The 17,844-nt window shown below is 40.0% G+C and overlaps 1 long non-coding RNA gene across 1 annotated transcript; it reads right to left on the bottom strand.

Moving 5' to 3' along the window:
* Nucleotides 1-2,502: 2,502 nt before the first annotated feature.
* Nucleotides 2,503-6,062, bottom strand: LOC123732911 (uncharacterized). The gene is made up of 2 exons (XR_006763486.1): nucleotides 6,004-6,062; nucleotides 2,503-3,312 (listed from the first exon to the last, which is right to left on the bottom strand). It is a non-coding gene; the product is annotated as an uncharacterized lncRNA (long non-coding RNA).
* Nucleotides 6,063-17,844: the final 11,782 nt, after the last annotated feature.

Here is a 17,844-nt window from a genome sequence, read left to right as displayed (position 1 = left end):
ATGTCAATTGAGAACCAATACGCATTTACAATGACAATCTGAATGAAGAAATACTAATATCAATCTATTTAATAATTAACATGTTTGAAATATCCCAATGATATAGTGAACAACATTTAGGGGTTTACACTTGCATTCAATCAATCTTAAGTTCATAATCAAAACATTTTTTTACTCTTTTAATCCGATTTTCGACATGATCATGTCTTGAGCTGGAAAAAACATGTAGACCTATTTTTCAGTATGATTTCATTCATACAATATTATTTAATGTAGAATGAACAAAAACACAATTTCTCAATCAAAAACATAAGTCAGAACACAGCCTCTCTATTCTCTCATGTGATTTCAGGTCCTCTGACTGGGAAAATGTCTTTTCACAATGAGAGCAGTGGTATGTCTTCTCCTCCTGTGTATGTGTATGTATTCTTTCATGCTCTTTCAGGTACCTTAACCGGGTAAATCTCTTTCCACTGTGGGAGCAGTGGTAAGGCTTTTCTCCTGTGTGTATTCTCTCATGCCTTTCCACGCTCCCTAACCACCTAAAACTCTTTCCGCACAAGGAGCAGTGGTAAGGCTTCTCTCCAGTGTGTATTCTCTTATGTGTTCTCAGGCTCCCTTACTGAGTAAAACTCTTTCCACACTGGGAGCAGTCATGTTGTCCTGCTGGTTTGGACATCTCAGGGTCTGGTTCCTCTGAAGAACTCTTCCTGCTGTCAGAAGGAGAGTCTGGTCTCTCTCCTGTCAAAGACAAACAGATTATATAATTAATTAAACAGAGACCTGAATGAAACATGATAAAACTTCCTATGATGTTTAATCTCGACTAGATCCCTCAATCACCTGAAGTCAGTTTTCACAAGTATTATTAAACCCACTTCAAAATGCAGGTCTCTGTGTGCTTCTTAGGATGTCCAGGCAGGTGATTCACTTCTAACCGAAGTCTTGCAGGTGTTTAAATGGTTTTCACATCTGCCAGATCATCGAAAAATCAAATTTCAGTACGAGTGTATATATATATATATATATATATATTTTTTTTTTTGTACTTTTACACCTTTTTCTCACCAATTTCATGATATCCAATTGCAACTCCCCTACGGACTCCGGGGAGAGGCGAAGGTCGAGCCATGTGTCCTCTGAAACACGACCCTGCCAAGCCGCACTGCACATCTTGACACACTGCTCGTTTAACCCGGAAGACAGCCACACCAATGTGTCGGAGGAAACACTGTCCAGCTGGCGACCGAAGTCAGCGTGCATGCTGACCACCACAAGGAGTCGCTAGAGCACAATGGGACAAGGACGTCCCGGCCAGCCAAACCCTCCAAACCCTCCCAAACATAACGCTTTGTATTCAGGATATAAAGTTTGTTTCTTTGCCACATTCTTTTGTAGTATTACTTTAGTGCCAACAGTCTCTCTATTCTCTCATGTGATTTCAGGTCCTCTGACTGGGAATGCTTCCTTCTTTTCACTCTGTCATTTAGGTTAGTATTGTGGAGTAACTACAATGTTGTTGATCCATCCGCAGTTTTCTCATATCACAACCATTAAACACTAACTATTTTAAAGTCACCATTAGCCTCATGGTGAAATCTCTGAGAGGTTTCCTTCCTCTCCAGCAACTGAGTTAGTGACTGGGTATATTGATACACCATCTAAAGTGTAATTAATAACTTCACCATGCTCAAAGGGATATTCAATGTCTGCTTTTTTTTACCCATCCAGCAATACATGCCCTTCTTTGCGAGGCGTTGGAAAACCTCCCTGGTCTTTGTGGTTGAATCTGTGTTTGAAATTCACTGCTCAACTGAGAGACAATACAGATAATTGTATGTGTGGGGAACAGAGATGAGGTATTCATTCAAATATCATGTTAAACACTATTATTGCACACAGTGAGTCCATGCAACTTATGTGACTTGTTAAGCAAAATCTTTACTCCTGAACTTATTTAGGCTTTTAATTAAATGTGTAAACATTTCCAAAAACATAATTCCACTTTGACATTATGGGGTATTGAATCCTTTTAACCCCAGTATCTCTACTTGCACATTCATCTTCTGCACATCCTACCATTCAAATGTTTAATTGCTATATTGTAATTACTTCGCCACCATGGCCTATTTATTGCCTAACCTCTCTTATCCTACCTCATTTACACATGCTGTATATAGATTTTTCTACTGTATAATTGATTGTATGTTTGTTTATTCCATGTGTAACTCTGTGTTGTTGTATGTGTCGAACTGCTTTGCTTTATCTTGGCCAGGTCGCAGTTGCAAATGAGAACTTGTTATCAACTAGCCTACCTGGTTAAATAAAGGTGAAATAAAAATAAATACAAATAATTTTTAAATTTAGGCTGTAACACAACGAAATGTGGGACAAGTCAAGGGGTGTGAATACTTTCTGAAGGCACTGTATATATAAAACTCCCCCCACACAGCAATCTAATAGCATCAGTAAAATCTGTTCAAATTAAACCACAGATAAATATACCTAACATAGTACATCTATTAAACAATTCATCACAACACATACATCAGAAATAGTTACACATTATAGAGATCCATTCATGGATGTACAGGTCTGTTGGATAAACGTTCAGAAATGTCCACTGCTGATTTTTTCCAGGCGTCCATAGCGGACACCCTGGCCCTATGAATCCTGGCCGTGGACAAATTCTCAGTCAGAAACACAAGTCAGAACACAGCCTCTCTATTCTCTCATGTGATTTCAGGTCCTCTGACTGGGAAAATGTCTTTTCACAATGAGAGCAGTGGTATGTCTTCTCCTCCTGTGTATTAGTATGTTGGAAAGGTTTTTCTCCTGTGTGTTTTCTCGTATGCTTTTTCAGACTCCCCGACCACCTAAAACTCTTTTCACACTGGGAACATTGGAAAGGCTTTTCTCCTGTGTGTATTCTCTCATGCGTTTTCAGGCTCACTAACCACCTAAAACTGTTTCCACAGTGAGAACAGTGATAAGGTTTCTCTCCCGTGTGTATTCTCTCATGCTTTTTCAGGACCCATAACCACCTAAAACTGTTTCCACAGTGGGAACAGTGATAAGGCTTCTCTCCCGTGTGTGTTCTCTCATGTCCAACCAGGGCCCCTAACTGAGTAAAATTCTTTCCACAGTGGGAACAGTGGTAGGGCTTTTCTCCTGTATGTGTTCTCTCATGCATTTTCAGGCTCCCAAACCACCTAAAACTCTTTCCACAGTGGGAGCAGTGGTGTTGGTTAGGCGTCTCTGGGTCTGTTTCCCCTGAGGAACTCTTCCTGCTGTCAGAGTCTGGTCTCTCTCCTGCCAAAGACAAACAGAGTATCTAGTTAAACAGAGAGACCTGAATGAAACCTGCATTAAATAAAAATGTCTTCCTATGAGGTTTAATCTAGACTAGATCCCTCAATACCCTGAGGTCAGTTTTCACAACATTACATCATTAATAATAAACTTGGTGACGGTGAGATTTAAAAACAAATGATGAAGAGCTCCAAATCTAATCTCTCAGGGAATGTCATGTTTATAGGCTGATCAGAGCTCTATAATAATACATAATGTCATGTTTATAGGCTGATCAGAGCTCTATAATAATAGATAATGTCATGTTTATAGGCTGAGCAGAGCTCTATAATAATAGATAATGTCATGTTTATAGGCTGAGCAGAGCTCTATAATAATAGATAATGTCATGTTTATAGGCTGAGCAGAGCTCTATAATAATAGATAATGTCATGTTTATAGGCTGAACAGAGCTCTATAATAATAGATAATGTCATGTTTATAGGCTGATCAGAGCTCTATAATAATAGATCATGTTTACAGGCTGATCAGAGCTCTATAATAATAGATAATGTCATGTTTATAGGCTGATCAGAGCTCTATAATAATAGATAATGTCATGTTTATAGGCTGATCAGAGCTCTATAATAATAGATCATGTTTACAGGCTGATCAGAGCTCTATAATAATAGATAATGTCATGTTTATAGGCTGATCAGAGCTCTATAATAATAGATAATGTCATGTTTATAGGCTGAGCAGAGCTCTATAATAATAGATAATGTCATGTTTATAGGCTGATCAGAGCTCTATAATAATAGATAATGTCATGTTTATAGGCTGATCAGAGCTCTATAATAATAGATAATGTCATGTTTATAGGCTGATCAGAGCTCTATAATAATAGATAATGTCATGTTTATAGGCTGATCAGAGCTCTATAATAATAGATCATGTTTATAGGCTGATCAGAGCTCTATAATAATAGATAATGTCATGTTTATAGGCTGAGCAGAGCTCTATAATAATAGATAATGTCATGTTTATAGGCTGATCAGAGCTCTATAATAATAGATAATGTCATGTTTATAGGCTGATCAGAGCTCTATAATAATAGATAATGTCATGTTTATAGGCTGAACAGAGCTCTATAATAATAGATAATGTCATGTTTATAGGCTGATCAGAGCTCTATAATAATAGATAATGTCATGTTTATAGGCTGAACAGAGCTCTATAATAATAGATCATGTTTATAGGCTGATCAGAGCTCTATAATAATATATAATGTCATGTTTATAGGCTGATCAGAGCTCTATAATAATAGATAATGTCATGTTTATAGGCTGAACAGAGCTCTATAATAATAGATAATGTTTATAGGCTGATCAGAGCTCTATAATAATATATATTACTATTCCAGTCAGTGTTATAGGCTGCAGTTGATCCATTGTTAATAACGTTTTGTTGGTGTCCCACTTCATCTCTAAAGTAATAATGGACATTACTATCTCTCTAAATTATATTTTTTTGTTTAGCCACACCTTTCCTTCAAAATTGTTATTTTGAAGACTTACAAACTGTCCTTTTGCTATTATGTTCAGTCTCCCCAAAACACTTGTCCTTTTGCTAATATTTTCAGTCTCCCCAAAACGCTTGTCCTTTTGCTAATATGTTCAGTCTCCCCATAACACGTGTCCATTTCATTTCAATAATGCTTCTTATTGTAACGGGCGTCGTATAGAGGGGACCAAAACGCAGCGTGTTGAGTGTTCATTATTATATTTATTTAGTCAAAACACTAATGACAAAATAACAAAAGGAAATTATCAACTTACAGTTCTGTCAGGTACAGAGACTAAACAGAATGCAACTGCCCACAAAAACCCAGGAAGAAAAACCCCTACTTAAATATGATCTCCAATCAGAGGCAACGAGGACCAGCTGCCTCCAATTGGAGATCAACCCCCCAAAAAAACATAGAAATAGAAAACCTAGAACTAACACATAGAAATAGAAAACATAGAAAAACACAAAACACCGCCTGTCAAACCCTGACCTACTCTACCATAGAAAATAACCAGTTACTATGGTCAGGACGTGACACTTATTTTATGTATTTCTCCAACATTATTTAGAAATCTGCTTTTGCGGGTATACACACTCTACGCAAGGCCTACAATGGACACACGTCAAAAATTTCATTTATAACATGTTTGCCATTCTGTGAGACAATTAAGTTGTGATTTTGTGGTGGGGGGACTCTGATGGTATACACATGTTACAGTTAAGTAATAAGGCCAGAGGAAGTGTGGTATATGGCCAATATAGCACGGTTAAAGACTGTTCTTAAGCACGACTCAACACAGAGTGCCCGGATACAGAACTTAGCCGTGGTATATTGGCCATCTATCACAAACCCCTGAGGTGTCTTATTGCTATTATAAACATGTTACCAACATAATTAGAACAGTAAAAATACATGACACACCCGTGGTATACGGCCTGATATACCACGGCTGTCAGCCAATCAGCATTCAGGGCTTTAATCATCCATTTTAAAATGTAGCTTTAACATTATATTATAACATGAATTCCTATAGTACAGAACAACATCTTCAAGTATAGAATTTCAGTAGCATGCTGCTTTAAAACAACACGTTCGTTCAAAACCTTTGGAGAGTTAGAGCCCGTTTTTAAGACAGTACTTACTGATGGTAATCAGATCTCCTGACTCCTCTGTCAATATGACCGTTATCTCTCCCTCTTTCTCCTCCTTCACTCCAAAAACTACATCCTCCTCTTTCTCTTCCTCCTCTTCTTTTACTGTAACATCCTCCTCCTCTTTCACTCTGAACGAGTCTTCCTCTTCTTTCACTGAAACGTCTTTCTCTTCTTCTTTCACAGTAACAGTCTCACCCTCTACTTCTTGTTTTACTGTGACATCCTCCTCTTCCTTCTCCTCTTTCACGACAATGTTCAGCCCCAGAGCTTCTTTCTCCGTCCAGCAGACCTCCTCTTCTTTAACAGGAGGGGAGTAGTTTAGGGAGCTCATGTTCAGACCTCTTCTTTAGCAGGCGAGGAATACATCAGTGAGTTCATGGTCGGGGATGTTAGCTAGCTAGCTAGTTAGCATGAGCGACTAGTTTAGTGCTAGGCTAACTTATCAAGCCAGCTAGTTGACTAACAATGTACCTATAACATTTAAATGGTGTCTATTAACTAGATGTCAGAAGTATATTTAAAACACAGAGGCAAATATGCACAGAAACAGTCTAAATGTTTCGGCTGTTGGCTACCAAGGTGGCTGACTCGTTGTTGTTGATCCGTTCCGTCCACTAGATTATACGTCACGCTGCAGCATCGCCTTAAAGACGCACATCGCCGTCTGCGGACTGGAGGGAAACGCAGTTAAGATACTTTTTTATTTGCATACAAATGTATTTTTATTCCTTTCATTAAATAATAATATTATATTGAGACGTTCAAATAGAGCAGTGCATATTTTGAGTGAGAATTTAAAACATACTGTGCTTCACATCTGTATTTAAGGCAGTTTCATATTCATTCATTTAAAGAAACCCACTGGTCACACTGGTTGAATTATCTGTCAAACTAGGAACTCTGCAGCCTAGTTGAACAGGGATCTATGTTCTATGAACGCTGCTGGGAGCAAACTGGAGAATAGCTAGAGGAAAACAAACCTAACGGCATCCCCAGTCCCTGGTATATCATCAGACTGTACAAACCTAACTACATCCCCAGTCCCTGGTATATCATCAGACTGTACAAACCTAACTACATCCCCAGTCCCTGGTATATCACCAGACTGTACAAACCTAACTACATCCCCAGTCCCTGGTATATCACCAGACTGTACAAACCTAACTGCATCCCCAGTCCCTGGTATATCATCAGACTGTACAAACCTAACTACATCCCCAGTCCCTGGTATATCACCAGACTGTACAAACCTAACGGCATCCCCAGGCCCTGGTATATCATCAGACTGTACAAACCTAACTGCATCCCCAGTCCCTGGTATATCACCAGACTGTACAAACCTAACTGCATCCCCAGTCCCTGGTATATCATCAGACTGTACAAACCTAACTACATCCCCAGTCCCTGGTATATCATCAGACTGCATACAAACCTAACTACATCCCCAGTCCCTGGTATATCACCAGACTGTACAAACCTAACTGCATCCCCAGTCCCTGGTATATCACCAGACTGTACAAACCTAACGGCATCCCCAGTCCCTGGTATATCATCAGACTGTATACAAACCTAACTGCATCCCCAGTCCCTGGTATATCATCAGACTGCATACAAACCTAACTGCATCCCCAGTCCCTGGTATATCACCAGACTGTACAAACCTAACTGCATCCCCAGTCCCTGGTATATCACCAGACTGCATACAAACCTAACTGCATCCCCAGGCCCTGGTATATCATCAGACTGTACAAACCTAACTGCATCCCCAGTCCCTGGTATATCACCAGACTACATACAAACCTAACTACATCCCCAGTCCCTGGTATATCACCAGACTGCATACAAACCTAACTGCATCCCCAGTCCCTGGTATATCATCAGACTGCATACAAACCTAACTGCATCCCCAGGCCCTGGTATATCATCAGACTGTACAAACCTAACTGCATCCCCAGTCCCTGGTATATCACCAGACTACATACAAACCTAACTACATCCCCAGTCCCTGGTATATCACCAGACTGCATACAAACCTAACTACATCCCCAGTCCCTGGTATATCACCAGACTGCATACAAACCTAACTGCATCCCCAGTCCCTGGTATATCACCAGACTATACAAACCTAACTACATCCCCAGTCCCTGGTATATCATCAGACTGTATACAAACCTAACTGCATCCCCAGTCCCTGGTATATCATCAGACTGTACAAACCTAACTACATCCCCAGGCCCTGGTATATCACCAGACTGTACAAACCTAACTACATCCCCAGTCCCTGGTATATCATCAGACTGTATACAAACCTAACTACATCCCCAGTCCCTGGTATATCACCAGACTACATACATACATAATGGGTGTGTCCCAGGATAAATGCACCTCTTCCCCGTTCATTGAGGAGACTCTCTCCATGCAGACACAGACAGATTTTGGGTGTCTGCGTTGGCACCTTTCAACACCCCTCATTATCACATGTATACACGCGACCACTCACTTACACTACTGACTAAACACACACCATTGTTCATTGTATTTACTTTACTTCAGTTAATAAATATATTTTGTTATTCTTTATCTCCACGTTGTCTCACTTTTTGTTACGGTCTTCGAGCCGGTTCGTGACACTATGGTCAGCGAGCTGGAGCTATTAGCCTAACCAGCGCAGCCAATCAGCACGGCTATGGTCAGCGAGCTGGAGCTATTAGCCTAACCAGCGCAGCCAATCAGCACGGCTATGGTCAGTGAGCTGGAGCTATTAGCCTAACCAGCGCAGCCAATCAGCACGGCTATGGTCAGCGAGCTGGAGCTATTAGCCTAACCAGCGCAGCCAATCAGCACGGCTATGGTCAGCGAGCTGGAGCCCAACTAATGGAGACCAGTTAGAACCCAACTAACAAAACCCAACTAAAACATGACTGCAGATCAGAAGAGCAGAGACATACAGAATGATGGCAGGGAAAATCACAGCATCCAAAATAGATAGATTCCATGATGGGGAAACAAAGCTTCCTGAAGCATTGACGCCTTCCAGCCAATTGTCTCAAGAATAGGTTCTTTACTCAAATCTTTGAGCAACACAGAATTTAGAACAGCCAGATTATTATAGATGACATCCCACACCGTAGCAGCATAGCCTTTATGTCATTATTATAGATGACATCCCACACCGTAGCAGCATAGCCTTTATGTCATTATTATAGATGGTATCCCACACCGTAGCAGCATAGCCTTTATGTCATTATTATAGATGGTATCCCACACCGTAGCAGCATAGCCTTTATGTCATTATTATAGATGGTATCCCACACCGTAGCAGCATAGCCTTTATGTCATTATTATAGATGGTATCCCACACCGTAGCAGCATAGCCTTTATGTCATTATTATAGATGACATCCCACACCGTAGCAGCATAGCCTTTATGTCATTATTATAGATGGTATCCCACACCGTAGCAGCATAGCCTTTATGTCATTATTATAGATGACATCCCACACCGTAGCAGCATAGCCTTTATGTCATTATTATAGATGGTATCCCACACCGTAGCAGCACAGCCTTTATGTCATTATTATAGATGACACACCGTAGCAGCATAGCCTTTATGTCATTATTATAGATGGTATCCCACACCGTAGCAGCATAGCCTTTATGTCATTATTATAGATGGTATCCCACACCGTAGCAGCATAGCCTTTATGTCATTATTATAGATGACATCCCACACCGTAGCAGCATAGCCTTTATGTCATTATTATAGATGGTATCCCACACCGTAGCAGCATAGCCTTTATGTCATTATTATAGATGGTATCCCACACCGTAGCAGCATAGCCTTTATGTCATTATTATAGATGGTATCCCACACCGTAGCAGCATAGCCTTTATGTCATTATTATAGATGGTATCCCACACCGTAGCAGCATAGCCTTTATGTCATTATTATAGATGACATCCCACACCGTAGCAGCATAGCCTTTATGTCATTATTATAGATGGTATCCCACACCGTAGCAGCATAGCCTTTATGTCATTATTATAGATGGTATCCCACACCGTAGCAGCATAGCCTTTATGTCATTATTATAGATGACATCCCACACCGTAGCAGCATAGCCTTTATGTCATTATTATAGATGGTATCCCACACCGTAGCAGCATAGCCTTTATGTCATTATTATAGATGGTATCCCACACCGTAGCAGCATAGCCTTTATGTCATTATTATAGATGGTATCCCACACCGTAGCAGCATAGCCTTTATGTCATTATTATAGATGGTATCCCACACCGTAGCAGCATAGCCTTTATGTCATTATTATAGATGACATCCCACACCGTAGCAGCATAGCCTTTATGTCATTATTATAGATGGTATCCCACACCGTAGCAGCACAGCCTTTATGTCATTATTATAGATGGTATCCCACACCGTAGCACGTAGCAGCATAGCCTTTATGTCATTATTATAGATGGTATCCCACACCGTAGCAGCATAGCCTTTATGTCATTATTATAGATGGTATCCCACACCGTAGCAGCATAGCCTTTATGTCATTATTATAGATGGTATCCCACACCGTAGCAGCATAGCCTTTATGTCATTATTATAGATGGTATCCCACACCGTAGCAGCATAGCCTTTATGTCATTATTATAGATGGTATCCCACACCGTAGCAGCATAGCCTTTATGTCATTATTATAGATGGTATCCCACACCGTAGCAGCATAGCCTTTATGTCATTATTATAGATGGTATCCCACACCGTAGCAGCATAGCCTTTATGTCATTATTATAGATGACATCCCACACCGTAGCAGCATAGCCTTTATGTCATTATTATAGATGGTATCCCACACCGTAGCAGCACAGCCTTTATGTCATTATTATAGATGGTATCCCACACCGTAGCACGTAGCAGCATAGCCTTTATGTCATTATTATAGATGGTATCCCACACCGTAGCAGCATAGCCTTTATGTCATTATTATAGATGGTATCCCACACCGTAGCAGCATAGCCTTTATGTCATTATTATAGATGGTATCCCACACCGTAGCAGCATAGCCTTTATGTCATTATTATAGATGACATCCCACACCGTAGCAGCACAGCCTTTATGTCATTATTATAGATGGTATCCCACACCGTAGCAGCATAGCCTTTATGTCATTATTATAGATGGTATCCCACACCGTAGCAGCATAGCCTTTATGTCATTATTATAGATGGTATCCCACACCGTAGCAGCACAGCCTTTATGTCATTATTATAGATGGTATCCCACACCGTAGCACGTAGCAGCATAGCCTTTATGTCATTATTATAGATGGTATCCCACACCGTAGCAGCATAGCCTTTATGTCATTATTATAGATGGTATCCCACACCGTAGCAGCATAGCCTTTATGTCATTATTATAGATGGTATCCCACACCGTAGCAGCATAGCCTTTATGTCATTATTATAGATGACATCCCACACCGTAGCAGCATAGCCTTTATGTCATTATTATAGATGATATCCCACACCGTAGCAGCATAGCCTTTATGTCATTATTATAGATGGTATCCCACACCGTAGCAGCATAGCCTTTATGTCATTATTATAGATGGTATCCCACACCGTAGCAGCATAGCCTTTATGTCATTATTATAGATGGTATCCCACACCGTAGCAGCATAGCCTTTATGTCATTATTATAGATGACATCCCACACCGTAGCAGCATAGCCTTTATGTCATTATTATAGATGACATCCCACACCGTAGCAGCATAGCCTTTATGTCATTATTATAGATGACATCCCACACCGTAGCAGCATAGCCTTTATGTCATTATTATAGATGACATCCCACACCGTAGCAGCATAGCCTTTATGTCATTATTATAGATGACATCCCACACCGTAGCAGCATAGCCTTTATGTCATTATTATAGATGGTATCCCACACCGTAGCAGCATAGCCTTTATGTCATTATTATAGATGACATCCCACACCGTAGCAGCATAGCCTTTATGTCATTATTATAGATGGTATCCCACACCGTAGCAGCATAGCCTTTATGTCATTATTATAGATGACATCCCACACCGTAGCAGCATAGCCTTTATGTCATTATTATAGATGACATCCCACACCGTAGCAGCATAGCCTTTATGTCATTATTATAGATGACATCCCACACCGTAGCAGCATAGCCTTTATGTCATTATTATAGATGGTATCCCACACCGTAGCAGCATAGCCTTTATGTCATTATTATAGATGACACACCGTAGCAGCATAGCCTTTATGTCATTATTATAGATGGTATCCCACACCGTAGCAGCATAGCCTTTATGTCATTATTATAGATGACGTCCCACACCGTAGCAGCATAGCCTTTATGTCATTATTATAGATGGTATCCCACACCGTAGCAGCATAGCCTTTATGTCATTATTATAGATGACGTCCCACACCGTAGCAGCATAGCCTTTATGTCATTATTATAGATGACGTCCCACACCGTAGCAGCATAGCCTTTATGTCATTATTATAGATGGTATCCCACACCGTAGCAGCATAGCCTTTATGTCATTATTATAGATGACATCCCACACCGTAGCAGCATAGCCTTTATGTCATTATTATAGATGGTATCCCACACCGTAGCAGCATAGCCTTTATGTCATTATTATAGATGACATCCCACACCGTAGCAGCATAGCCTTTATGTCATTATTATAGATGGTATCCCACACCGTAGCAGCATAGCCTTTATGTCATTATTATAGATGGTATCCCACACCGTAGCAGCATAGCCTTTATGTCATTATTATAGATGGTATCCCACACCGTAGCAGCATAGCCTTTATGTCATTATTATAGATGACATCCCACACCGTAGCAGCATAGCCTTTATGTCATTATTATAGATGGTATCCCACACCGTAGCAGCATAGCCTTTATGTCATTATTATAGATGGTATCCCACACCGTAGCAGCATAGCCTTTATGTCATTATTATAGATGGTATCCCACACCGTAGCAGCATAGCCTTTATGTCATTATTATAGATGGTATCCCACACCGTAGCAGCATAGCCTTTATGTCATTATTATAGATGGTATCCCACACCGTAGCAGCATAGCCTTTATGTCATTATTATAGATGACATCCCACACCGTAGCAGCATAGCCTTTATGTCATTATTATAGATGGTATCCCACACCGTAGCAGCATAGCCTTTATGTCATTATTATAGATGGTATCCCACACCGTAGCAGCATAGCCTTTATGTCATTATTATAGATGGTATCCCACACCGTAGCAGCATAGCCTTTATGTCATTATTATAGATGGTATCCCACACCGTAGCAGCATAGCCTTTATGTCATTATTATAGATGGTATCCCACACCGTAGCAGCATAGCCTTTATGTCATTATTATAGATGACATCCCACACCGTAGCAGCATAGCCTTTATGTCATTATTATAGATGACATCCCACACCGTAGCAGCATAGCCTTTATGTCATTATTATAGATGACATCCCACACCGTAGCAGCATAGCCTTTATGTCATTATTATAGATGACGTCCCACACCGTAGCAGCATAGCCTTTATGTCATTATTATAGATGGTATCCCACACCGTAGCAGCATAGCCTTTATGTCATTATTATAGATGGTATCCCACACCGTAGCAGCATAGCCTTTATGTCATTATTATAGATGACAACCCACACCGTAGCAGCATAGCCTTTATGTCATTATTATAGATGGTATCCCACACCGTAGCAGCATAGCCTTTATGTCATTATTATAGATGGTATCCCACACCGTAGCAGCATAGCCTTTATGTCATTATTATAGATGACATCCCACACCGTAGCAGCATAGCCTTTATGTCATTATTATAGATGACATCCCACACCGTAGCAGCATAGCCTTTATGTCATTATTATAGATGGTATCCCACACCGTAGCAGCATAGCCTTTATGTCATTATTATAGATGGTATCCCACACCGTAGCAGCATAGCCTTTATGTCATTATTATAGATGACGTCCCACACCGTAGCAGCATAGCCTTTATGTCATTATTATAGATGGTATCCCACACCGTAGCAGCATAGCCTTTATGTCATTATTATAGATGACATCCCACACCGTAGCAGCATAGCCTTTATGTCATTATTATAGATGACATCCCACACCGTAGCAGCATAGCCTTTATGTCATTATTATAGATGGTATCCCACACCGTAGCAGCATAGCCTTTATGTCATTATTATAGATGGTATCCCACACCGTAGCAGCATAGCCTTTATGTCATTATTATAGATGACATCCCACACCGTAGCAGCATAGCCTTTATGTCATTATTATAGATGGTATCCCACACCGTAGCAGCATAGCCTTTATGTCATTATTATAGATGACATCCCACACCGTAGCAGCATAGCCTTTATGTCATTATTATAGATGACGTCCCACACCGTAGCAGCATAGCCTTTATGTCATTATTATAGATGACATCCCACACCGTAGCAGCATAGCCTTTATGTCATTATTATAGATGACATCCCACACCGTAGCAGCATAGCCTTTATGTCATTATTATAGATGACATCCCACACCGTAGCAGCATAGCCTTTATGTCATTATTATAGATGGTATCCCACACCGTAGCAGCATAGCCTTTATGTCATTATTATAGATGGTATCCCACACCGTAGCAGCATAGCCTTTATGTCATTATTATAGATGGTATCCCACACCGTAGCAGCATAGCCTTTATGTCATTATTATAGATGACATCCCACACCGTAGCAGCATAGCCTTTATGTCATTATTATAGATGACATCCCACACCGTAGCAGCATAGCCTTTATGTCATTATTATAGATGGTATCCCACACCGTAGCAGCATAGCCTTTATGTCATTATTATAGATGGTATCCCACACTGTAGCAGCATAGCCTTTATGTCATTATTATAGATGACATCCCACACCGTAGCAGCATAGCCTTTATGTCATTATTATAGATGACATCCCACACCGTAGCAGCATAGCCTTTATGTCATTATTATAGATGGTATCCCACACCGTAGCAGCATAGCCTTTATGTCATTATTATAGATGACATCCCACACCGTAGCAGCATAGCCTTTATGTCATTTTTATAGATGACATCCCACACCGTAGCAGCATAGCCTTTATGTCATTATTATAGATGATGTCCCACACCGTAGCAGCATAGCCTTTATGTCATTATTATAGATGACATCCCACACCGTAGCACGTAGCAGCATAGCCTTTATGTCATTATTATAGATGATGTCCCACACCGTAGTCTTTATGTCATCTACTAAACCACTGACCGTGTTCGAGAGCATGAAATCCATGCTGCATTGTGGGTAAATGGTGACTGGCTGACTGATTTATAAATAATAATGAGTAGTTATTTATGATGTAAGGTGATTTGTAGATCAGTCAGTCTGCAGTCGCCTGCAATGTCGAACAAGCCCAATACCAAACCAATCAGGTGGTTGTTTGATGAAATGAAGCTTCAGACGCCATTGATGACGTGCTGCTGATAAAGTGATACAGGCATCGGTACACTGCTTTGAAGTTTACTGCTTAGCGATTTGGACGCAGCCCTCGTAGCTCCGGTATCAAACATAACATCCCTAATGAAAAGTTGTCAAAACAAAAAGTAGCAAGCAGGTTGATTTCCTCTGTCGATTTGAGCCCACAGCAAGAAGGCACCAGAGCCTACCGTGCTAACGGGTTCCCTCTAGATAACCCAATCACACAGTACATGGAAAGGTGTGGTTAACGTTTGCAAGCTTGAGCAATATATCAACCTAGTGTGACCTTCCTGTTCCCTCAAGTCAGTGAGTCAACACAGGAAGGAGCAATGGATGGACAGTTCATTTATTTCCAAAGCTGCAATGATGGGACACACACATAATGGATGAATGATCAGTAGTGACGGGATATAAATAGCAATCCCATAGTAATTCTCCATAAATCTGCCCTATAATATACTATCAAAAAACTATCAAGATGTCTGTCAAAGTTATTGTGATCATATAGTGGATTTAACAATTCCTAATAATTCCTAATTTACTATAATAAAATAAATACAACATCAGAATAAACTGTCATCCATTTTAGTATCAAAATATATCAAATTAACCTGGAATATTACTCAATGTCCCCCTCTGGTGGTGAAGAAGTATAATCCACCTAAACTAACAGAACCGGGCTGATAAACTGGCTGGTGTTCATGAGTTTATAAAACACATACTTTATACATGTCATAAATTACCTGCATTGATGAGACACACAGTGTGGATGAATGATCAGGATATAAATAGCACTCCTAAAGAAGATGCAGTGTGGATGAATGATCAGGATATATATAGCACTCCTAAAGAAGATGCAGTGTGGATGAATGATCAGGATATAAATAGCACTCCTATAGAAGATGCAGTGAGGATGAATGATCAGGATATAAATAGCACTCCTAAAGAAGATGCAGTGTGGATGAATGATCAGGATATAAATAGCACTCCTAAAGAAGATGCAGTGTGGATGAATGATCAGTAGTGACAGGATATAAATAGCACTCCTAAAGAAGATGCAGTGTGGATGAATGATCAGTAGTGACAGGATATAAATAGCACTCCTAAAGAAGATGCAGTGTGGATGAATGATCAGGATATAAATAGCACTCCTATAGAAGATGCAGTGTGGATGAATGATCAGGATATAAATAGCACTCCTAAAGAAGATGCAGTGTGGATGAATGATCAGGATATAAATAGCACTCCTAAAGAAGATGCAGTGTGGATGAATGATCAGTAGTGACAGGATATAAATAGCACTCCTAAAGAAGATGCAGTGTGGATGAATGATCAGGATATAAATAGCACTCCTAAAGAAGATGCAGTGTGGATGAATGATCAGGATATAAATAGCACTCCTAAAGAAGATGCAGTGAGGATGAATGATCAGGATATAAATAGCACTCCTAAAGAAGATGCAGTGTGGATGAATGATCAGTAGTGACAGGATATAAATAGCACTCCTAAAGAAGATGCAGTGTGGATGAATGATCAGTAGTGACAGGATATAAATAGCACTCCTAAAGAAGATGCAGTGAGGATGAATGATCAGGATATAAATAGCACTCCTAAAGAAGATGCAGTGTGGATGAATGATCAGGATATAAATAGCACTCCTAAAGAAGATGCAGTGTGGATGAATGATCAGTAGTGACAGGATATAAATAGCACTCCTAAAGAAGATGCAGTGTGGATGAATGATCAGTAGTGACAGGATATAAATAGCACTCCTAAAGAAGATGCAGTGTGGATGAATGATCAGGATATAAATAGCACTCCTAAAGAAGATGCAGTGTGGATGAATGATCAGTAGTGACAGGTTATAAATAGCGCTCCTAAAGAAGATGCAGTGTGGATGAATGATCAGGATATAAATAGCACTCCTAAAGAAGATGCAGTGTGGATGAATGATCAGGATATAAATAGCACTCCTAAAGAAGATGCAGTGTGGATGAATGATCAGGATATAAATAGCACTCCTAAAGAAGATGCAGTGTGGATGAATGATCAGTAGTGACAGGATATAAATAGCACTCCTAAAGAAGATGCAGTGTGGATGAATGATCAGGATATAAATAGCTCTCCTGAAGAAGATGCAGTGTGGATGAATGATCAGTAGTGACAGGATATAAATAGCACTCCTAAAGAAGATGCAGTGTGGATGAATGATCAGTAGTGACAGGATATAAATAGCAC

Source organism: Salmo salar, unplaced genomic scaffold (assembly GCF_905237065.1).
Source record: "Salmo salar unplaced genomic scaffold, Ssal_v3.1, whole genome shotgun sequence".
Taxonomy (NCBI): Eukaryota; Metazoa; Chordata; class Actinopteri; order Salmoniformes; family Salmonidae; genus Salmo; species Salmo salar.
The sequence above is the reverse complement of the archived record's forward strand: the minus strand, read 5'-3'. Positions and strand labels throughout refer to the sequence as shown.